The sequence below is a fragment of the Acomys minous genome (genome assembly GCF_964271855.1).
Source record: "Acomys minous genome assembly, chromosome: 13".
NCBI classification, from domain to species: domain Eukaryota; kingdom Metazoa; phylum Chordata; class Mammalia; order Rodentia; family Muridae; genus Acomys; species Acomys minous.
The window spans coordinates 33,270,896-33,295,747 of NC_140495.1; the positions used below are offsets into that span (position 1 = coordinate 33,270,896).

Sequence of the window (24,852 nt, forward strand, 5' to 3'; positions counted from 1 at the left end):
TATTGATTGGGTTAATTAAGGTTTTTTTTTTCTTGGTGGGGGAGGGGATACTTTTTCTTTTGTTGTTCAATTTTTTTTGTGCTCTTTGTATATCCTAAATGTTAGTCACATGTCTGATAAACGGCTGAAAAATACTTTCTCCTAGTCTGTAAGCACCCCCCTTTACTGGTTGCTGCCTTCGCTGTGAAGAAGCTTATTAGTTTAATATAATCCACAAACTGATTGTGGCCTTCACTGAAGCCCTAGTCAAGAAAATGTTACCTCTGTCAGTCTCTTAAAGTGCTTCCCCTGTGGTTTTTGTCAGCAGCCTCAAAGCTTCTGTTCTTGCATTAGGATCTCATTTTGAGTCCATGTTTGTACTGGAGGAGAGACAAGGGATCCATTTTCAGGATTCTATTATTTCCCAGCATCTTTTGTTGGAAAGACTGTATCCCATATGCAGTTTGCCACCTCTGTCAAGGACCAGTTGACTACAAATGTGTGTACTTATTTTTGGATCTTCTAGTCTATTGCACAGGTGTGTGCGTTTGCTTTGGTGCCAGTATTGTATAGGTCTGTAATTTTTTTTTTGAGTCAGGTATTGTGACACCTTCAGCTTCAATCTGTTCCTTTGTTCATGACTACTTTGACTCTTTGGGGGCTTTTTTTCCTTCTTCCATATGAATTTTAGCATTTTTTATAATTCTATAAAAATGTCATGAGAAATTTGATGAGGAGTGTATTGAACCTATAAATCACCTTCAGCAAAATAATTTTAATAATAATAATAATAATAATAATAATAATAATAATAATACTGATCCATGAGCATGGGAGTCTAGTGTCTTCTTTAATTCTTTTCTTCATTGTTTTTTTTATTTGATAATATGGTGTTTTTATTTTTTTATTTATTTTTCTTTTTTTCTTTTTCTTTTTTTATTAATTTATTCTTGTTACATCTCAATGGTTATCCCATCCCTTGTATCCTCCCATTCTTCCCTCCCTCCCATTTTCCCCTTATTCCCCTCCCCTATGACTGTTTCTGAGGGGGATTACCTCCCCTTGTATATGCTCATAGGGTATCAAGTCTCTTCTTGGTAACCTGCTGTCCTTCCTCTGAGTGCCACCAGGTCTCCCTCAAATGGTATATCTTCATTGTTTTATACGTTTCTTTTTTCGTTTTTAGGAAAAGTGACTGATTTAATGAGTTAGACAAAATTTCACATAAAATCAGAAACCTATGACTCATCCCTTCTCCAATCACTAGAAAATGCAAGATTCCTTCATCTTAAGCCATTTGCAATTAGCACCCAGCTGAAAGGCCATTCTCAGCGCTGAACATTTGATCTGTGAGCATCCGCTCTAACTTTAGGGCATCAGCAGCAAATTTGCGGATCCCATCAGAGAGCTCCTCCACAGCCATGTGATCCTCATCGTGCAGCCAACGGAAGACCTTTTTGTCCAGATGTGTCTTCTCCAAGCTACTGGTCTGGGCTGCTTTGACGGAAAGTGCGGGTGCCAGCTTGGCGTTATCTTGAGCAGCTCTCCCAGGAGCTTGCGTGAGATGGTAAGAAAATCACAGCCTGCCAGTGCTTTGATCTCACCCGTGTTATGGAAGGAGGCGCCCATGACAACGGTCTGGTAGCCAAACTTCTGGTTGTAGTTGTAGATTTTGGTGACACTCTTTAACCCAGGGTTTTCCTGGGGAGTGTGTTTGCCGCATGCCAGTTAAGGATGCGCCCCACAAAGGGAGAGATGAGCATCATACCCGCTGCAGCGCAGGCCACAGCCTGGGCGAAGGAGAAAAACGGGGGCATGGTGTAGCGGATACCTTGCGGCTCCTCCAGCTCCTTTCCAGCCCGAATCCCTTCCCAGTTTGTGGATAACTTGATGAGAATTCTGATCCCAGCTTCTTTGTAAAGCTCAATGAGGTGCCTGGCTTGGACCACCACTGCATCCTTGTCAAAGGAAAGCCTTGCATCCACTTCTGTGCGTATACGGCCTGGAATCTTCTTTAGTACCTCTTCTCCGAACAGCACAAAAATTTGTTGACAGCATTTTTTTTTTTTATCTGCTCCTCTTGTGGCCCACCAAGCTCCTTGCCCTAGGCAATGGCCTCCTCCACCAGCTCTTGGTAGGCAGGCATCTGTGCTGCAGACAGGATCAGGGATGAGCTGGTGGTGGTACCCTGGGGCTTGTACTCATCAATAGCGTTGAAGTCACCGGTGTTGACCACCACAGTGGTGAACTGCTTGAGCTGGTCCAAGGTGGACTCCATCCTTTGGCACTTTACTGGGGACCCGGACATGGCTCCCTATACAGCGGAGGAGCCAGCCAGAGCCCCGTAACCCCTGTTTTATAGTTTTCATTGTGGCAGTTTTTTTACTTCCTTGGTTGTGTTTGTTTGTTTATTTGGGCTCAGTGAGGTCAGTATCTGTGTCGCTAATTTTTATATGCTGACTTTTTATTCCGTGACAGCTGAATTTGTCCATCAGTTCCAAGAGGCTTTTGGTGGAAGCATTAGCTCTAAGATCGAACAAGGTCATTCATAGTTATGTGTTGATTTCCTTTGTTCTTATTTGTTTCTTTTATTCTTCAAATTGATTGACTTCTGTGGCTAAAATGCCAACTACTATACGGAACGAGAGAAGTAACAGTGGGCACCCTTGTGTGGCACTTTCAGTGTTTCCCCGGACTCATTACGACATTGGTTATGGGTTGGTCATACACAGGCTTTTTACTATGTTGTGGTTTGGTTCTTCCATAATTAGTGTATTCAGCCCTTACCATGAATGGATGCTGAAGGAACTTCCTGTATCTACTGAGAGGACCATCAAGTTTTTAATACCTGATTCTATTTATGTGCTGCCTTGCATTTATTGATTTGCATATGTTGAACTATCTTCACATCTGGAAGTGAAACATATTTGATTATTTTAGTGGTTGTTGAATTTATAAACTACATCTATTTGATTAAGCTTTTTAAAGAGATTTCCTTTTAACAAATGATTTATTAAATATGTTGGTCGTTTTCTTTAGGTGGATTTCCCCCCAAATAACATCATAGCTGAAGTATTAAGCTAAGCATTATGACATTGCCAATTGGAATAGCTCAGGCAAAGCCATGGTGAAAAACGGTTCTAAAGCCTTGGTCACCAAAATAAAATTCTAGCCCTTGCTGCCATTGTTTCTTCACTGGATAGCAGCTTCAATTGGAAACCCAAGGTGACTGAGCAGCCACTGCTTGGCAGAGGGAAAAGAACCAATGAGAACTGATTTATATCAATTTCTAACACTTGAAAAGTTCCTCATATCTACCCGTTTCTAATTACTCAAATTAATCTGCAGTGGGATACACCATTTTACTATATGCCAGGTAGGAAAGAGTCCAATGTCTGTGATCATCCCAATGGCCACTATACAAGGCAAAGATGAAAAAGACAATGTTGTGACTCTGTAGATATAGAGGATGGAGTTCAGACAAATAATGCTAATTTGATGCTAAGTGCATCAAAAGGGCTCAGAAGAAGAAGAGATCAACTCTTGATGGTGCACAGAGTTGGGGATATTTTATAGATATTGCTGTTTGAGTTTGTATTTCATTAAAAAATTAAAAACATGATAGATAACAACAAAGTTTGCTCTCTTGATTATTTCCAAATGTATGACCAGTGACAATAATTACTTGGTTCTTCTTACAAACATGTTTTTATCAGCTGGGTTGACTTGTGAACCTCTTGATGTCTTGAAACTCAAGCTTCATATTCTGTTATCTCATTTCTGAGTATGTATGTGTCTGTCTGTCTGTCTGTGTGTCTGTCGGTCTCCCTCTCTCCACCCACTCATCTGTCATTATTTCAATGAGAATTGCTCTTCTTGGTTCACATGTTTGAATGCTTGGTTCTCAGTTAGTGGAACTGTTTGGGGAGTATTAGAAGGTATGGCCTTGTTGGAGGAGGTGCGTCATTAGGGGTGGGGTTTGAAGTTTCCGAAGCCCACACCAGGCCCACACTCACTCTCTCTGCTCTCTTTCGGAGACCAGATGTAATCTTCAGCCCCATGTCTGTCTGTCACCCGGCACCATGCTTCCTGCCATGGTGACCATGGACTCACCCTCTGAAACTACCAGCAAGCCCCTAATTAAATGCTTCATCTTATAAGTTGCCTTGGTCATGTTGTCTCCTCACAGCAATAGAATAGTGACTAAGACATTATCTGAATTGAAGTCAATAGTTCAATCACCGCCATCTAGCTACAAAAATCTTTTCACCATGAAAAGCTGAAACTGAAATTGCATGCATTAAATACGTCTCCATTTCCCCTACCCCTACATCCTCTATCATCCATGGTCCTCCACTCTGATTCTATGACTTTAGCTACCTTTCAGTCATTGGCTTGTATGACTCAGTATAATGTTCTAGAGTTCTATCCATGTCTTTTCATGTGTCAGACTTTCCTTGTATTACAGTCGGACAGTGTTCGTTGCATGCATATGCCATTTCTTGTTGTTCTATGCATCTCCTGTTGGACACCTGAATGGTTTCCGCCTTTTGCCAGTTGTAAATAGTAGTGCTATGAATGTGAATGGAGATACTTGCTCGAGTCACTTACTCCAATTCGTATATATGTCACATATATGTATATGAATAAACTTAAGAATATACACATATGCTCAGAAATATGACCATTGGATATAAAGATCGAGTTTCCAGGAATGAGACGTTCACCAGTCAGCCAAGCTGAGAAAGACATGCAAGCAGGGGGAAGGCTAGTGTGCAAACTGGGAACTGAGAGGGTATTGAAGAGCAGAGGCAATGGATTGCTGTGCCTGGAAGATGGAACGATGCAGGATGTTTTTGGAGTAAGGCTGAGGCCAGTGGGCGGAGGCTTAGGAGGTTGGCATCAACTCCATGGATCTCAAGGGAGCTTCTTTAATGGTAGCTGAATATAGATGCTGGAAGGGACATAGCGAGCCCTTAAGCTCTTTTCTCTTAACCAACCCATTGCAAGTAACTTAAAATACACCCACTGCTTTGTTGCCACTTAAGAAATTACTTAATAATGGTTGTTTAAGCAGAAAAAAAAAAAGAAGAGAAAATTCCTATAATCTCTCCAAATTTTAGATTTTTTTAAGGCCTCCACAGATTCCCCGCATCCTTTTCCCATTAAGTAAAATGCGTATTGGGCAGCTGTTGTTACAAAGGCCAAGTTGCTTTTCTTAAGTGGCCACTTTTATACTACCCCCTTTTCTGTAGCCAGAAAAAAAAAAAAAATTAACAGCGTCAAGTACAAGTAAGTAACAGAAGGTGGTAAATAAAACTTCCCAGCAAATGTTAGCTTTAGACAGCCAAAACATAGAGGCCCCATGCCAGCTCTGTCCACCCTGAGTCTTGGGGACTCAGAGAAAATGTTATTAAAATACTTATAAAGGGAAGAATGTTCTGTGGAAACTAAATGTGCCAGTAGTTTATTAAAAACCAAAAGATTTGTGCTAAATATATATTCAAGGTGCCTGTAAACACCAATTGCTGGTGGGAGGAAGGAAGAGAGGGAGATGAGGAGAAAGAGATTTATTAGCTCTACCAAAACAATCCCGTTTCAGGAGCGTCAGGTATTAAAGGGCAATTTTAGACTTTCTTCAGAACATTTTTTGAGAAAAAGGCCAGTGGAGAAATCTGTTTCCAATGACGTTAAAGTCATGCTTACCGTTATACCCTAGTTGACCAAGTCAAACAGATGCGGCTGAATCATCTTTGAAGGGAGCTGTGTCCTAGGGACATTCATGCTGTGCCATCCCTAAGTTCTCAGCACTTTTGTGGAGGCGATAGCAAGTCTGACAAACAATTTGGAGAAAGGGTGACAGAGAGTCAGAGGACACTTGGCTTTATTTAGAATTTCTGTTTTGGTGGTGGGGAGTAGATTTAGTGGAGGATGTATGGGTTATGCATTTCCCCCTTTAAAAAAAACCTTTTTTGTTGGTTCTTTGTGAATTTCACATTATGAACCCCAGTTCCACTCATCCCCCCCATACCCGCCTTCCACCTTTGCAACCTTCCCAACAACATAGAAAAAAAAATCTTGTTGTGGAAGCTGTAGCATGTAACAATGTGTTCCACAGCATACCTCCCCCCCCCCCCCCCCCCCCCCGCCCACTTCTTTGCTTGCAAATGTTCCTTACAATGACTCACTAGTCTGGTAAGAGACCTCTGGCTTCTGCTACTCCGTTGATACTGGATCCTTCCTGGGACTCCTCTCAAATATCTTGTTGTTGCCCTGTGTCATGGAATCCTGTAGGTTTAGATTTTTGGAACCGCCCCTTCATACACCCCAACAGTTCATCAATGGGGTCGATGTTGGGGTGGGCCAACTCAAAGCCCTGGATCTATACCTGAGCTATATCTGAGATGGTCAGCCTGCTGGCTCTCCTATTATCATGGCCTTGGGGCTGGCCCACCCCAGTACTGTGCTGTCCAGGCAAGGTGCAGGACCTACTTTCCCAAGTGTTGTAGTAGGTGAGGGGCCTGGCCACCTCTTCCAATTCGATGATCTTGGGGCCAGCTCTCCTACGTGGCAAGGGGCAAGGGGTGGGATCTCTCCCTTGTCTATGTCATCACATGGCAGACAATTGGTAGGTCTTATACACTCACATCCTCAGGGCCAACTTGCCCCCAACTCTGACACCAGGGTTAGCTCTATTGTTCTGCCCAGGGGAGGTACAGGGCTCATTCTCCCAAGTGCTGCAGCTGGTGAGGGGCAGGGACAGCTCTACTCCTTTTATGGTCCCAGTGCCAGGTCTCCCAAAAGGGGAGCAAGTGGGGAGGAGGGCATCTCTTTCTTGTCCATGCCACAACATGGGAAATAAGTGGCAGGAACAGCTTTTCCACACTCATACCCTTGGGGCCAGCTCACCTACAACTCCCACAGTATGCAAGGTCTGCTCTCCAGAGTACTGCAGCTTGCTAGGGGGCAGGATCAACTTTCCTGCTCCCACACCCCCATGACAAGCTCTCTCATGATGCCCAGATGAGAGGCGGGGGGTTGGCGGGTGGGAGGCGCGTTATGCACAGCCCTCAGACATGAACATGTCCCCGGATGACAACCCCAACCAGGGATGCCCACCTGGCCTTTGATGGTAACAGATTCCAGCTGCTGCAGGGCCACAGACCCAGATGTGGCCCCCAGTGGCAGTGCAGGCAAGGACTCCACCGTGGTCCTAGGTGGCATTGCTGGCTAGTCACATCAGGCTGTTTCTCACTGTCCTTGGGTTTCCGATTCTGCCTCTCTTCATTGTGCTCACATCCTCTTTCTTTTCCTCTTTCTCTACCACTCACTTGTGCCTCTTAATGGCACCAGGGTCTCTGAGTGTCTGGGGTCATCTCAGGAATGCATTATGGCACATGGCAGGGTCACCTTGGGCATGGTCTCCCCAGCTCCCACCAGGCCTGTGTAGCACTGGGATAGTTTTCATCTCTAGCTCTTTGTCTAGGTCCCACGGTATCTGTCTGGTGTTGTCTTGGGCTCACTCCTTGCCCAGGCCTTCCTGAGCGATCCTATGAGAAGGCCGTCTGTCTTGGGCTCACTCCTTGCCTGGATCAGAGGTCCCAGGTGGGGTTCTCCTAGTCTCCAGCTTGGTCCTTGCCCTGGGAGCCCATCTAGGCCTCTTCATCACTGGACTGGTGGTTGTCTCAGGCTAGCTCCCTATGCGGGCCCCCAGGTTCTAGACTGGTGGTTGTCTCAGGCTTGTTTTTTTTTTCCTCCCGTGGAGTTTTATGCTACTAATCATTTGATGTTCAAAGGTTAGAGCAATGAGCTCAGGTATAACCTCTCTTCTTTATGCCACCTACTGATGCACATGTGGCAGAGCAGCCACACCTATGACACCTCTAGGGACCACGAATGTGTGTGTGTGTGTGTACTTTTTTATTCAGTGAAAGAAAGAACATTCTATTTCAGTCTTGGAATGTGTTGTTTGAGAAGGAAATCTTGTGTCTTTGGTTGGAGCCCTCACTGGAGGCAGGCAGATCTCCGTGAATTGGAGGCCAGCTGGTCCATATTGCAAGTTCCAAAGTTCCTGGCAATTAGAGCTATATAGAACCATTTTGTCTTTAAATACGTGTGCATGCATGCTTGTATACACATACATACATACACACACACATATAATTTATAATTTATAATTTGAAGTGCAATTTCTACTAGATGCACATCACTTTCACAGTGCTGTAAGTTGAGAAATCATAAACGACCCTCAATCAGGAACCACCTAAAAGTTGCTGCAGTCCTAAACATGCTATTAACATAGACATGCTTTCATTTCTCTTAGGTACGTATCTCCAAGTACAATGGCTGGCAGGTGAAAGGTATGTGTTTAACTTCTTAAGAGACAGCTGAGCGGGTGAGATGGTTCAGAAAGAAAAGACACTTGCTTCCAAGCCTGAGGAGAGAACCAACTTCCAAAACTTGTCCTCTGACCTCCACGTGCACATATGACATGTGTGCACACACATTCACAAATAATGTAATTTAAAAGTTTCTTTTAAGGAAACATCCTATCTATTTTTCCAAAATGATTGTGATAATTTATTTTCCCATCAGTAAGCATAAGTCTTAGGGCCTTTATTCCTTTGCCAACACTCAATATGTTCCTATGGTAGCTCACTGTTATTTGTTTTTGTTTGTTTGTTTGTTTTTGATGTTGTTTTGTTTTTTGAGACAGGGTTTCTCTGTATAGCCTTGCCTATCCTAGACTCACTTTGTAGACCAAGCTGGCCTTGAACTCACAGTGATCCACCTGCCTCTGTCTCCTGAGTGCTGGGATTAAAGGCGTACATCTCCAGGTAGCTCACTGTTTCAATTTTAGGTTTTCTAATAAGTACATTGGGCGACAAAAGTCTGTTGTAGCCAGACTTTTAGCTACTTTATTGTATTCTTCTTCCTACCTTCCTACACCACCCCATCCCTTCCAAACCCCCGACATTAGTTAGGAGAGAAAGAGGCTTAGAGAGGAGAGGGGGCATTGATATCGTTATGCTACTTCTTGCTAATTAGGGGTGTCAAGTTCCTTGGAGCAAATTTGATCTTCATAGTTAGGATATCTCCAACCAGCAACCAGCAACCAACAACAGCAGCATGAGCAACCAGCAACTAACAACAAGGGCGAGGGCGGCAGCAGCAGCAGCAGCAGCAGCAGCAGCAGCAGCAGCAGCAGGGGGAATAGCAGCTGCCACAGGCCCTCTAAGAGCTTTAGCATTTATACCCTCTCAGGAGTCCCCAGAATTCCATATGTAAACTATCTTCAGCTGGGTAAAATCATGGCCCTGCCAGAGCATGAGACAAATCATAGTCATTGGATGTGGTCAATCTGAAGCAGCCCCATATTTCACACCTGGGATTAAAACGAAAGCATATTCCTATAACATCTCTGTGTTTTTATTTTTTATTTTTATTTTTTAGCTTTTTGAGACAGGGTTTCTCTGTGTAGCCTGACTGTCCTGGACTTTTGTAGACCAGGCTGGCCTTGAACTCACAGCGATCCGCTTGCTTCAGCCTCCCAAGTGCTGGGATTAAAGGCGTGTGCCACCACCACCTGGCCCCATGTCTGTGTTTTTAAAGAAACCAAAAAATTCTCCCTACAGACTGTAAAGATGAGCCTTCATCACTTTTTCTGTCTTTCTGATGGCAGAGAGTGGGGATCTGTGATGCTCCTTACTGTATCTGTACGGGTTCGTCAGGTGCAGAGGTGAGCCCTGCGTTGATGTAGTGCAGTAGCTACAAGAGCTACGAAGAAAAATGCTGGTGCATGAGAAATAAAGCCATTGTTTTATTTTATGATGTTTGCTGTCCATGTGTCAGGCACACAGGTGTTCAGGCTTTCAAGGTTCAGTCCATAGTGGTATTAGATGTGGGATAGAGCAATATCATTGGATGTTTCTTAATTTGGAGTGGAGCCTCATGTTGCCCTTTGGTTAGGTGATTCTCTGTGCATTGTGGGTTCCAGAATTAACTGTTTGTCTGTCCTTTATGTGTGAGCACATATGTGCCACAGCACGCATGTGGAGGTCAGAGGTTCTCTCCTTCCACCATATGGTCCTTGGGATTAAACTCAGGTCTTCAGTGTCAGTGGCAAGTGCCCTTACCCATGAGCCACCATACTGATCCTGAATCCCAGAGCTCTTTGAGGTGACCATATCAGCTCCTCTACTCTGAGGGCTGGAACTAATCTTAGATGTGGCCAATGCTTCCCTGTCCTATCCATGGCCTCCCTTTTAGAGAAGCCCATTGATAGAAAGCCCTGGGGCTGGAGAGATGGCTCAGTGGTCAAGAGCACTAGCTTTTCTTCTAGAGGACACGAATTCAATTCCCAGCACTCACATGGCAGCTCATAACTGTCTGTAACTCTGTAACTGCAGTCTCAGGGGATCTGATACCCTCACACAGACATACATGCAGGCAAAAACACCAATGAACATATTTTTGTTTTTGTTTTGTTTTTGTTTTTCAAGACAGGGTTTCTCTGTGTAGCCTTGGCTGTCCTAGACTCACTTTGTAGACCTGGCTAGCCTCAAACTCACAGAGATCTACTTGCCTCTGTCTCTTGAGTGCTGAACATAATTAAAAAAAAAAAAACTCCTCAGAACTGGCTTACCTCTTAGTAGCACCATGATCAAAGGGCAGGAAAGAGGAAGGAAGCCAACGGCCTCTTCTATGAATTGGTGTCATCTCAGGGACTTGAGGATTTTCTTGTAAGTTGCTCTCAAACCCTGTCAACTGGACTTATTCCTTTTCTACCAACGACGAAAGGAGCCCCAGACCACTAGGACAACTTTGTCAAACCACATGGCTTATTAGAAGTGGAACTAGGCTGCAAAGTGTATTTTTGTTTCCTCTGGTGTAAAACCCGTTGTTCTCTCGTCAGGAATAGACTGGAGGCAGATAAGGCCAACCTGAAGCTGTCTGAGGCAGGGCCTATGTACCAAGGCACATGTGTTCCCGCCCTGGGGTCATATGTGTTCCTGTCCCATGGTCACATGTGAGCTGCTTGGAATAAGTCCAGCGTCTGATCCTTAGAACTCACAGCAGTCCTCCTGCTTCAGCCTCCGGTGTGTTGGGATAACAGGTATGGGTCACCACTCTGGAGCAGAGCCAGGAAATTCCTGTCTTGGCATTCCTGCCCTTTATTTTTGCACCTACCTGGACATTGGTATGCCAACTAGGTGTGCACTGTGGCTCCTCTGTCTAGTCCAGGCCATAGGATGAAGCAGCAGGGATTTCTGCTGTACCTCAGTCTAAAGCAGGCAGAAATAGCTCAATCTATTTTTCTTTCTTTCTTTCTTTCTTTTCACCAAAGCTGAGAGCTGAACCCAGGGCCTTGCTCTTGATACCACTGAGCTAAATCCCTAACTCCTATTTTTGTAATAATATGTACATATTATGTCCTTTCTAAAGTGAAGTATGGGAGAATGGGGAAATAGAAGGATCCAGAGGGTCCTAGAAACCTACAAGAAGAACATTATGACGGGCGGATCTGGGCTCAGGGGTCCTGCTCAAACTATGGCACCAGCCAAGGACAATACATGCAGTAAACATCAAACCCCTACCCAGATCTAGCCAATGGACAGGACATTCTCCACAGTTGAGTGGAGAGTGCGGTCTGACTTTCACACGAACTCTGGTGCCCCATATTTGACCACGTCGCCTAGATGGGGTGGCTCAGTGGCACTCAGAGGAAGGATAGCAGGCTACCGAGAAGAGACTTGATACCCTATGATCATATAGAGGGGGAGGAGGTCCCCATCAGTCACAGTCATAGGGGAGGGGAGTAGGGGGAAAGCTGGAGGGAGGGAGGAATGGGAGGACACAAGGGATGGGATAACAATTGAAATGTAATATGAATAAATTAATAAAACTGTAAAAAAAATAGAGTGAAGTAAAGTATAAGTGCATGAACCTACAGTGTAGAGGCTGAGTTGAGTTGTTCTCTTAAGTCTTTTTCCTATTGGTTTCAAAACTCCTCAGAGTATGGCCTTACACGGAGATGGGGTCTTTCGGGAGGTACTGCACTTAAGATGAGAGCATCAGGATGGCCCTGACTCAGCCTGACTCTTACGCTTATGAAAGGGGGAAGTTTAGACAGAGACAGATATGCATAGAGAGATGGCAGGATGAAGAGACACAGAAGGAAGATGCCTGTTCTCAAGCCAAAGCAGGGGCCTGGGGAAGACTATTCCCTTAGGGTCACAAAGGAAACAACCCTACCAGTACCTACAGTGTGTTGTGTGGCCTCAAAAACTGTGAGATAATGAAGCCAGCCAATCTGTTGTGCTCCATGTGTGTAGCCCCAGTAACCACTTCAGTAGGCGTTTATACAAATATTGCAGCAGCTACTCTTATTGTGTATTTATTTAAATTATTGAAGGCAGGTTGCTGCCGACTGATTCCACAAGGCACATATGGAAATTGGTTTTCATTATTTGTAATAATAATTTGTGTGAAGAGAAGGTAGATCAGGGCCATGAAACTCACCTGATCTTTAAACACTTCACTGTGTCATAAGAGAACTGTAGCATTCTTTTAACTATTATTATTATTATTATTTTTTCAAGACAGTGTTTCTTGTGGTCCTAGCTGCCCTGGGCTCACTTCATAGCCGAGGCTGGCCTCGAACTCACAGAGATCCATCTGCCTCTGCTTCCTGAGTGCTGGGATTAAAGGCCTGTGCCACCACGCCTGGTGAACTATAGCATTCTTACCTCTATGTTTTTTTGAAAGCTTCAAAGAGAGAAAACGTTTAAGTGTGAGCGACTTCCTGTTACTGTATGCGTGTGAGTGAGTGCGTGGTGTGTGGTTGTGAGCGGGTTTATTTGTGCTGTAGTATATGTGTGGAGGTCAGAGGACACCTTGCCAGAGTTGTTTGTTCCCTCCTTCCAGCACCTTCGTTGGTAGACCCGGAGCCAGGCGCCATTCACAGGCTGGAGCCATCTCTCTGGCCCAGTTCTTGACGATGTTTATTCCATGACTAAAATTCATGACTTGGCTGATTTTCCATGGATACCTTCCAGAGTGTGGGGGTTACATCTTCCCCAACCTTCCACTTCTTCTTCCAGGGTTACTTTGCATTTGCAAGTTAATTCTAGCACCCCTCAAACTGGAAAGAGCAGTCTAGATCTTTTCAGCTCAGTAAAGTGCTGGGAAAGGGGACAGATGCGGTGGTTACAAGCTCATCGTCGCCGTCCTACGCTTGAGCACTTTGCCTGATCACAGCTATTTTTTTTTTTAAAGTTAATATTAACGTCCAAATCTGACTATTGCTATTTATGGAAACAGAAGAGGAGGATACACCTCAGGAAACAGTGGGCATCTTTAAAGAAAGGAAGGAATTTTCTAGTTATAATGTTAAGTGATTCAACAGCGACGGCAGAAGCCGATCCAAGAAAAACCGCAGTCGTCACTGGCAAGGCAGGCTTCACTAGAGCGGGGATGTCGTTTGGCTCTGAGACAGGTGGTAGGTCCAGGAGCTGAGACTTCGGGTGTTGCGATGTTTGGTTTTACTTTAAAGATCTGTCAGCGTAGGGCCAGCTGAACAGCTCCAGTCACTGAAGACTCTAGTAACACTGTTTTCTACTGGCGTTAACTTACAAACTCGTCTTAGGTGATGGGACCCAAGCTAAATTCAAATGTGAGAAGTCAATAAATCACAAGGCCAGGACCTGGAACCCAAGGGACATGGCCCAGAGCCTGTGGTTGGAGGCTTTAAGCCAGTGTCAGGATTGTGACTACGAGACAAGCATTAAGGCCAGGAAACCAAACAGGGTTGGGCTGTCCTGCTGGAGGTGCCGCCAGTTTTGCAAGCCAGGCACGACCCAGCCAGGGGAGCCAGAGCAACTTGCTGACAGGACGGTAGAGGCACTGGAGCAATTGATCCTCAGGGCATGTGCATGCTCTGTTGTCACAGGAGCCTGTCAGGACAGTGAAGGTAGCCCAAAGAAATGTGGGCTGTCCCTGATCCACAGGACCACTACCAAGAAATAGGCCAGGTAACCTTAGCATACCCTTCTCTGTGGTGTACCAAAGCCAGGACTTTTCTAGAGTTCCTTTCATTGGAACCTATATGGACTATAGGGTGTTGGAATTAAATCAATGTTGTGTAGCTGTTTCCTCTAAATTGAAACGTTGCCTCATCGGAAGGAGGCTGACTTAGGAAGGAAATGAAATTTACAAGTCCCAGGAAGCTCCCGGAAACTACAAGATCGACAAGCCTCATATCCCAAGGTCATATTAACAGGGACAGTTGCCAGACGGAAGAGACTGTGGCTCAGCAGAGTCGCCTGAAAGTTGTCCAGAGAGCTCCAGGACAGCTTTGCTGAGCCATGGCCTGTGTTGGGATATCTCTTACCTTTGAGGCAGAGTGCTCCCCAACAGACCGGGGTGCTTAGATGTTTGCTCACTTGTCCTATTAAAAAGTCACACAACAGCTGGGTAAAGGAAAATCTCATTCAGCTACCTTGAAACCGTCATTAGTGCTGGGAATACTGGCCAGGTGCCTTTCATTCAGCGAACAGGTATTAAGCACTTTTCGTCAGCCAATGATGGAAAAACAAAGTGAATACGCAGATGAGAAAGTCAGGGTCCTGTCCCTTCTGTGGCTCACAGACTGCAGACAGCAAGAAGACCCACAGGTATTGGAACAGATGGTGCCTAACTCTGTAGGAGGTGTCACAGGGTGGCCGTTTCACCAGAGAGGCCAACAGTGGCCGCGAGAAGACTTAATTGGAGGCTGTGTTTCTGTCTGAGTAGATTATTTTGTACCTTAGCTCTAGTCATGTGAACCACTTTTGCCTTGGGAGCAGAGTGAAAGAGTGCCAACAAGGAATTCCTAATCAAGGTTAAAAGTAGTTTTTAAAATTTAATTTTATTAATTTATTCAGATTACAACTCAATTGTTAACCCATCACTTTGTATCCTCCCATCTCTCCCTCCCTCCCGCTTTCACCCTATTTCAAGATAAAAATATTTTAACGCAACAGTTTTACAAACCAAATTAACTTAAAAACCTAAAGACTTTTCATACAGTGCACATCAGAGCTGAGTAGAGCCTGGGGCCGGGGTGGGAAGGGAAAAAAATCAGTGATTTTGATGTTTGTCTGAAATTTTTGTTCATTATTAATTTTTGGCATTGATTTTGACTATTAAAATGTTTATCTTCGTTATGCTGAGTGAATTATATCAGCCACACAAAAAATACCAAGTGATTTCATGTATATGGAGCATGTAGAATAGACAAACTCAGAGGCTCAGAGTGGAAAAGTGGTTTTCAAGGGCTGGCGAGTGAGGGCTAGTGGCTTCCTGTTGTCCGGGAAGATGAAAAGTTCTGGAAGGGGTCATGGTGATGATTGCATAAAGCTGTGAGTAGCCAGCTTTATAGTATTTATAGTATAGTATACTATAAAGAAATTTATAGTATATATATATAGTCATAGGAAAATGATTAGCTATTGTGGTTATTGGGTGCTTTGGCTTTCCATTAAGCCTCCCCCTGTGTTAATTACTGCATATGCCAGTCTTTACCTTGGCACCAGCACCTTGGTGCGAGATTTAGAGGCTGCAAACAGAAAGGCCATGCCATGAAGAGGGAGAGGGTGCAGTATGCCAGGGGAGACCTTGTAGGAAGGGGCTGGCTGAACCGAGCACTGGAGGGAGGAAAGCATTCGCGGGGCAGTTCCAAGCAGGTGGATTCCATGGCTGCACTCGGATATGAGCTCTGTCGTGGTTTGAATAAAAAACGGCCCCCATAGGCTCAGAGGGCGTGGCAGTACCTAATGGGATTAAGACCTGTGGCCTTACTGGAGGAAGTGTGTCACTAGGGGTGGCTTTTGAGGTTTCAGATGCTCACGCCTGGCCCTATAGCTTGCTCCTCCTGATGTCTGTCAATCCAGATGTAGAACTCTTAGCTACCTCCCCGGCTCTAGTCTGCCTGCGTGCCACCATGCTTCCTACCATGGTGATAATAGATGAGAGCTTTGAGCTGTATGCCAGCACCAATTAAAGGTTTCCTATATGAGAGTTCCTGTGGTCATGGTGTCTCTTCACAGCAATAGAAACCCTACCTAAGAGAAGCCCCCAAAGGCAGGTGAACCTGGGGTAAGGGATTGGGGTACAGCCTTCAGAAATGAGATCACAGAGCGAGATCAGGACCAGCCTGCCTATGACCTGCTGTGAGGAGTCACTTTACTGTGGTGGGACAACAGAGGAGACAAGCAGAACAAAACACAGTTCTATAATTGCATGGTGGGAGGACACGTGAGAAGGAGGACTCCGGATCCTGGAAATGTGTAAGGATTGTGGGGTGCACAACCATCAGGAGGAGGTGAAGAATCTGGACAGGAAGCCCAGAGGAGTGAGGTGAGCAGGATTGGAGGTGTATAGTTGGGTGTTTAGTTAATGGGAGTCTACCCATCTGGCATAGATTATACAATTCCCTAAAAAGATGACTCTGGATGAATTGTACTTGTGCTAAGAGGAGGTTGTGTGCATGAGGGGGTGTCTTCCCAGCATGGTTTCTGCCTACACACACACACACACACACACACACACACACACACACACACACACACGTATAATATACACCCATATATGTATACACACATATTTAAATCTAAGCCCTACAAATGGGAGAGAACGTGATGTTTTTCTCCATGCGGATCATCTTTCTGAGGCATTGTTGAAGAAGATCAGGACACAACAGCAGGGATTTGGGTGAGGGGTCACTATTAAGCACAGGAATGTTGACGCCAAGGAGGGTAGGTGTGGTGAGGAGAGTGTGACCATGTAATGTGCAGCTCTGCTGTTGGGGTCATGTGTGGTCCAAAGTGTTAAAAGTGTGCAAGGAGGAGGCCAAGCACTCTGTAATGTCTCCTGCCTTGTGGATGGCCTCATCCCTGCTTCTCACACCTTTCTACAGAAGCCAGCAGCTCGTTTTAGTGTTGGAATTCGGGCAGCTTCTGGGAAAGATTTATGTTGCTTTGTAATTATTTTGCGGCCAATTAAAAAAAAAAAAGGCCATAAAGACACGGGTATGGTGAGAGCTCACATCCAGTGATTGAGCCCCTCTGACTGACAGTTGCATTGCACATTTGTTGCTCTGCTAAAATACCCTTCCCCTGGCTTTTGAGAGCCAGGATCAGGGTTTTAGTATCAGTTCTAATGTCACTTCCTCAGGGACACCTTGCATTTTCTAAATGCAGTATCTCTCGTGACACTGTGTACTTGTCCACTGTAATCTCTCTCTCTCTCTCTCTCTCTCTCTCTCTCTCTCTCTCTCTCTCTCTCTTGTAATATATTTTTTTCAGACTTATTTGCATGTTTCCTGTGTTCTTCCTTAGACAATAAATTATGTTGAAAGTATTGTTTTCTGCTTACATTGTCTTTGATGTCTACATGGTTCCGAGAGAGCCTAAGTGCTAGCTAAATACTTGTTGAACACAGTGAAGTTTTGTTTGACTAACATGCCCAGCCAGTCTTGGATTATTTGAGCTGACTCAGAGGGATTCTCGTAGATTCTAAGTGGTCAGGGTGGCTGAGCCAGATGGGCGAGTTTTGGTCAGTATTTATATTATGCATGGTATATCAGCATGGTTGTGGCATTTCTTCTTGCAGCTTACTCAGTGTTCACAGCAGCAAACCAAACAGTGTGTAATAGGAGGCTTGCCATCTTAGGTGGCTCTTCTGTCCTGTTGTAGTCCCTGAGGGATCTTGAAAAGTGTCTATGGTGCTGGTATATTGTCCATTAGTGGGACAACTGAAAAGGAAGCAAAGAGTTGGTCCCCCACCATTCTATTCCCATGGTTTTGCCTCATACCATTAGTGTGTGGTGGGGGGTGGGGTGGGGGTGTGTGGGTGTGTGGGGCGCGGGAGTGAGGGGTGTGGGGGTGTGGAGTGGGGGCAATGCCATGGGAGTGTCGTCAATTCTAATGTGGCTGGCTGTATTAAATGCTAGGAATAATAATGGAAGAAATTGGAGACTCTCTTTGCTTCAGTGAGTGTTGCTGAGGAAATGAAGAACGTCACATTCAAAAACCTCATTTCCCCTCTTAACTACAGGGGATTTCAGCATCAAAGGCTTCATGCCCAAATTTTCACCTTGTAAAAAAAAGTCAGCCTTCCAATTGAGCCAGCAGAGGGCGCTACTACCCTTCCTAAAAAACGAGTCTTGTTTTTCACCTGAAGACAGTGACATCTGGATTGTGGAACCAAAGATGGAACAAGCTGGATGCTAATGAAGCTCCAGCCCTAAACCCGAAAAGAGAAAGGTTTATGATAGTTTAATTTACTTGCTTTCTTAAAAAGTCACATGAACCTAGTTTTGTTTTAGCAATTTGTTTGGCCCAGGGATGGGACGGGGAGAAGTCTCCTTTCAGTTTGGGAGAGCCACCTTGGAAAGTAAAACACGACCCGAGTTTCGACACAGTGATTTAATGTGATACAAATTCACACATCACTTCAGGGTCACCTTCATGCTTGGAGGTCATAGGAGCTTGGCTGGGATTTCTCAGCCAGTGCAAACGCACGGGGGCCCTGAACGATGCTTATGATAAATGTGTGAGAGGATCTTTGATAATGTTTACATTAAAATGTCAAAGTCTAATTTCAGCTCAAATGAAAAAATGAGATGCCTCACAGCCAGCAGAGCGCTGAGGGTAGCAAGTACCTTTCTTCACCTGTGGGGCTTTTTTTGGCTCTGGGATACTGTCCTGCATCTGATCAACCGCAATGGCCTCCCCATCTTTCCCACCTGTGACTTTGGTCCCACACGGGGCTGAGCCACTACTACTGAGGTAAATGGTCATGCCAGTTACCCTCACGACTCCTCTTTGGATGGATGCTTCACTACTTGAATTGCCACAATCAAAACAGCGGAGGATGCTCGAGCACTCAGTCCGTCCCAGCGGGGCGGTGGCCGTTCCCAGGGGTCCGTCTGCTGAAGGCTGCAGGGCCTTCAAGTTCTTCTGAAACTTCAGCTGCTGGCAACGGCTGCTGACAACTCCCTTTAGGGACCTTTGCAGAACACGCTGAGCATGGTGAACTCCCCTTGGAGATGAAAAGGAGCCACTGTGAGGGAGAGCAAGAGGTTAGGCAGCAGGCATGCCGTGGCCATGCCTACAGAGCGCTGCTCTTCGCACTTGACCCTGGTTTCTGACCGCAAATGTTTGCTGGAAAACATCACTCTTAGGGACTGTTTCTGTGTCCCTGGGGGCTGTCATCTCAAATTCTGTTACATTACTTGAGGGGAAAAAAGTCCATTTTCCTTCTATCTCAAGATAGTGGGGTGTATATGCTGTTAGAAGTTGGACACCACAAGAAAACCTACAGAGAAATCTAACCTGGGCCCATGGGCTTAACAGAGACTGAACCACCAACCAACATCGACAGAACCTAGACCCCGCCTATATGTATGTAGCAGATGTCCAGGTTGGTCATGACGTGGGTCCCCTAACAATAGCAGTAGGGACTATCTCTGTTTTTTTTCCCATTTTTTCTCCTTTATTAATTTATTCTTGTTACATCTCAATGGTTATCCCATCCCTTCTATCCTCCCATTCTTCCCTCCCTCCCATTTTCCCCTTATTCCCCTCCCCTATGACTGTTCCTGAGGGGGATTTCCTCCCCCTCTATATGCTCATAGGGTATCAAGTCTCTTCTTGGTAACCTGCTGTCCTTCCTCTGAGTGCCACCAGGTCTCCCCCTCCAGGGGACATGGTCAAAGGTGAGGCACCAGAGTATGTGAGAAAGTCATATCCCACTCTCCACTCTACTGTGGAGAGTGTTCTGTCCATTGTCTAGATCTGGGTAGGGGTTTAAGGTTTACCGCCTGTATTGTCCTTGGCTGGTGCCTTAGTTTGAGTGGGACCCCTGAGAGGGGCTGTCTCTGAATCCGCTACCTACTGCTGGATTAGTTTCCCCTAGCTGGGCTGCCTTGTCACTGCCTGGTGGGAGAGGATGTGCTTAGTCCTGCAGTGACTTGAGATCCCAGCGTGGGTTGGTACCTTTGGGAGAAGATGAGGGGAGAATGGTAGGAGTGGGGTGGGCCTGGGAGGAGAAGAGGGAGGGTGCTGGGATCGGGTGGTCAAGTGATTAAATAAATAAAGACATGGAAAGAAAAATTGGCCCTGCAAAATTTGAGACTTGTTTGAGTGGAGGTAACTATATCGTTATCGACTCACTGTTGAAAGGAAGTGGGTGGGGTTTTGTAATAGATGCCACATACAGCGTCCCTAAGACAAGCTCTATGCACTGTTTTTGTTTTCCCTTGCAAAGAAGACAACACTCTAAAGCTCCCGAGTGTCTAGGAATTTATATTCTCCCCTGCCAGCGTTGTCTCAGAAGCTGCAGAGATGAAAGTGTTCACACAGGGCTGATGGAGGGGCCTCAACTGCCTGAGCCTTGCACCTGTGTTTCAGCCTTGGCCTGGATGAGAACAGGTCCCTGCTGGCTCTGTGTCCAGAACCAGGCAAGACTACAAACACCACTTGCAGGCAGATGTTGGGATATTTAGAGCATGGGGGTGGGGAGCGGGGGGCGGGGGGGGGGCAAGGGGTGGGGAAGGGAGGCTGCAGCAGTGGAGGAGACGGTTGAGGAGCTGATGGGACTCATTAAAGGGGGTAGGGCCAATGCAAATTCAACAGGCCAAGTGGAGTGCTGGCAGGAGAGCTGGCGTTTGAACACTGAGACTTCGTGGAGGTCTTTAGAAACAGGGTAAGTCCCCATGTGACAGGAGGGTTGGTGGGAGGTCTTCCCCTAGGCTTGGGTGTGGATTTGATGAACCCTCAAAGTCTTTGCAGCATTCTGATTTTGTGGTCAAGATTAGGCAGACCACATGTGGCTGCACATGAAATAAAACAGGGACCCAATGGGAAGCTTTCTGTTCTGTGTCCTTAGCTCCTGCCTGTTCCCAAATGCGACATAGTCTGTTTTGTGCTACAAGGTCTGTCTTGTTACAGTTTCCCTGTCAAAAAAAACCAAGAAGAACTGATGCTCTTCACCTAGGGTGTAGCATTCTTCTTTCATGTGGAAACTTTTAATTTACTTACTTTTTATTCTTTGGCAGTATATATATAATGACTTCGAGTCAATTTTGCTGGTCGTGGTAGCCCACAGCAGCAGGATATGCTAAAGAGGTAGGGGCCAAAGAAATGTTTATTTTCAGTCTCTCTTAAGTACTCAAAGCAAAGGAGAAAATTTACCAGTCCAGGATCTTACAGTTGTAATTATTGGAATTCATTAATTTAACCTCCACCACCTCCTCCAATCCCACCAACTTTGATTATTTTCTCTGTTAACACTTAAAATTCACCCCCCAAGAAATAACAACTATCCCCCCCAACAAGCCCTCAAATCCAAGAGTCTTACAGATTCCCTCACTCCTTAGAGATATATCTTGTTTGAAACTAGATGATCATGCAGTTTCATGAAATCTGTTTTGAGCACCCAAGGTGGGGAGCGGCTCCCGTTTGAAGGCTTTGAGGTGTAGTCTCTCCCAAGATGTGAGTTTACCCAGCGAAGAAAGGTGAACTGCATTTCTTCCAAGCAAAACATACACGGGTGTCACTCACCCTCACACCCTATTCCATTCTAAACAAACACTGACCTCGTTCTGACTCGAAGCCAGAGTGGGTGTGAAATACAGCGTGGGGCACAGTCTTGCAGGACCACGGGTGTGCCGAGCAGCAGGAACATTACTTTTAGAGGCAGGAGAGAAGGTCGTAAGCTGATTTTTCTAATTCCTTTACTGCCGCTGACCTCAGGGAAAGTAACTCAATGGCTATTTGCCTTTTTAGGAAAATTGCCTATGCTGTTCAGACTGTCAGCGGGATTCCCCTTCTAGGCTCTGTTCCTTGGAATTCTTTTTGTCTCTTTATTTTAACCTTAAGAACATGTCCTGAGAGCTTTTGTTGGTGTGCTTATATGAGCGTCTCCACCTGGATGCTGGGTACTTTCCTTCTTTTTATTAACACTGCAGGTTACTCCCCTACTTGTAGCTTCCTTCAGGATGATGTCCTGGGAAAAGGCTTTAAAAGTAGTTTTATCATTTATTTATGTATGTGCGAGGGTGTTCCTGTGGAAGCCAGAAGAGGGGCCTGGGATCTCTGGAAGTGTAAGTGGTTGTGAGAGGCCTGATGGGTGCTGGGAACTGAACGCTGGTCTCCGACAGAGCAGGAAGTGCTCTTAGTCATCCAGCCATCCCTCTAGCCAGGGAAAGGCTTCTGCTTTGCTGCTTTGCACAGAGACTTGGCTAACATGACAACACAAGAAAGAAAGGGAAGGCAGATTAGGAGATGCTCAGGATGTGGGCTTGATGTTGAATGACATGCACACCTGCTGTTCTCTCTTGTAAAAAAAGGCTAAGATGAGGGTCTAATGAAACGACACTTGACACTTGTTTCTCATACAGGGTAACTCATGAGTTCTTCACAGTTAAGGCACTGTAGAGTTTCATGCAATAAAAGTGATCGAGCTTGTGAGACCAATAGAATTGGGTGGAACACTCAAAACACCGGTATAGTAGAGTAAAAGACATTCTAAAGTAATAAAGTTTTAATGGAACGTCTTAAATTCCACACAGAGTAAAACAACAACAACAACAACAACAAATGCACCATCCCTGTGATATATAGAGAAACTGACCTGGAGAGAGCCTCCATTTGCTTGATGGGGTCGTATAGTGCAATGAGGGGGCCGTCTAAGTCACAGAGAGGGAAATGGTTGTATGGTGGAGTGTGATGGCAACAAGGCTGCTGAGGCTGCTTCTTTCTGTTTTCCTTGTGCCTTGAAGGAGAAATGGAGCCATTGTTGCTTTTTTGTTTCTCCCTTTCTTTTAGCAGCTGCATGCATGACCCCACATAATGAGGTAGGCCATAGGTGAGGGAAGGGATAGGGGGAGGGGGAGGGGGAGGGGGAAGGGGAGGGGGAGGGGGAGGAGGGAGGGGGAGGGGGAGGAGGGAGGGGGAGGGGGAGGGGGTGGGAGCACTGCTTAGCACAACATTCAACATCTTTCTTTCTTTCTTTTCTTTTTTCTTTTTGGTTTTAAAGGTTTACTTTTATATTCCTCTGTGTGTGTGTGTGTGTGTGTGTGTGTGTGTGTGTGTGTGTGTGTGTGATATGAATATATTTGAGTACCTTAGAGGGCCAGAAGAGGGTGTGAGATTCCTGGAGCTAGACAGTTATAGACCACCCCACTCCGAGAACAAACCAATATCCTCTGTACAAAAAGTGGGCTCTCTTAATACCTGAGGCATCTCTCCGACCTTGGACTCAGCATTCTTATGGTCACTTGGTCCTAGTAGAGGGCATGGCCATTGCCTTATGGAAAACTAGATATGACCCATCATAGACTTGTGTTTTGATGGTTTCACGTATCTCTTTACTCATTTATCTTATTGAATAGGTTCACACATGTAATACAGTAAGCCCTCAATACATTTCAACTAATGATATATAAATTAGCAGCCTTTTGAGGTGCTCTCTGTAGGATGGCTGAGGTGTGCACAGTGATTTTCATTTGATGCAGCTAGTGAAGACAGTGAGATGAACCCCATGGAATGAAAATATGAGGGTGCTCTGAGCCTTGGCTATGAGCCTTGGCTTTGTCATGTACTATCAGCGTGACTGGAAACAGGCTACTTCATGTCCTTAACTGTTTGTTTCCCTATCTTCAAAATGGAACAATTAAAATCTACCTTTCCCCTCTAGAGGCTACCTGTGCCTGGTGATGCTAATGCTCTTGGCAAACAATGAAGTACTGTGGAAATTCAGATTTAATAAAGTCACCAACCAACAGATCCAACACTATACAGAAAGGTAAAATTATTAACATGTATAAAGAGGGCACTCCCCATTGCCTCTTGGGCTTGTCTTCTTTGGTTGCTCATCTCTGCCTCAATGGATAGTGTGTCCTCTGTAGTTTGATAGACAGCACAAAGGTTCTGTGGACATGTGTGTTCCCTTTTGCTCATGCCAGGAGTGTTATGAGGAAATTTCTAGGGCAGGCCTTAAGCCAAAGCTTGGCAGCAAAGGGTAAAACGCTGTGAGTGGTATCTCTCATTGCCATAATGGCCTTCCCATAATACTGAGTCTTCTGTTGTTATTATTGTTGTTTGCAGTTTAGGCAATTGCACAGAGTGGGTAAGGTGACCATAAAGCCCTGTAATTTCTTCATTGTCACTTACAACCCTCACATTGGAAACAAAAAGTTGACTTTTGGGCTGGTGAGATGGTCTACAGAGTAAAGGCACTTGCCATGTAAGCCTGCCAACCTGAGTGTGGTCCCTGGAAGTCACCAAAAGCTGAAAGGTGAGAACCAACTCCATGAAAGTTGCCTTTTGACCTGAGTATGTGCACCATGGCATATATACCCACATATATACATCATGCACACATATAAACATAAACATAATAATAATGATAATAACTAAATAAATGGACTATCAAGGTGTCCATGGAGTGAATGTCTGAGGTGAACACAGTTTTTACCTAATTGCTGTATCCCTGTGGAAGTGCTGGGCATAAGAATAAAGAACTACCTGAAGATTCATGATGCCCCAGGTTTTGAGTTACCCCCATCTTGTGAGTCATAGAAATAAGGAGAGTGTCTATAGCCCATAGACATCATGGAAAAAAGACATATATCTATGCTCTGTCCCATGAAAATCTTTGGCCTTATTATTATTATTGACACAGAGCCTCATGTGATCCAAGCTGGCTTTGACCTCATTATATAGTCTAGGATGATCTTGAACTCCTGATGCTCACGTCTTCACCTCCCAAGTACTAAAATTACAGGACTGTGCTTCTAGGGATATCAGCTCATATCCCTAATTTTGC

The 24,852-nt window shown here is 45.2% G+C and overlaps 1 pseudogene across 1 annotated transcript; it reads right to left on the minus strand.

The window, feature by feature from the left end:
- Nucleotides 1-1,282: 1,282 nt before the first annotated feature.
- On the minus strand, nt 1,283-2,287 carry LOC311580705 (transaldolase-like; annotated as a pseudogene). Its single transcript has one exon. The product of its transcript is annotated as a transaldolase-like (transcript).
- Nucleotides 2,288-24,852: the final 22,565 nt, after the last annotated feature.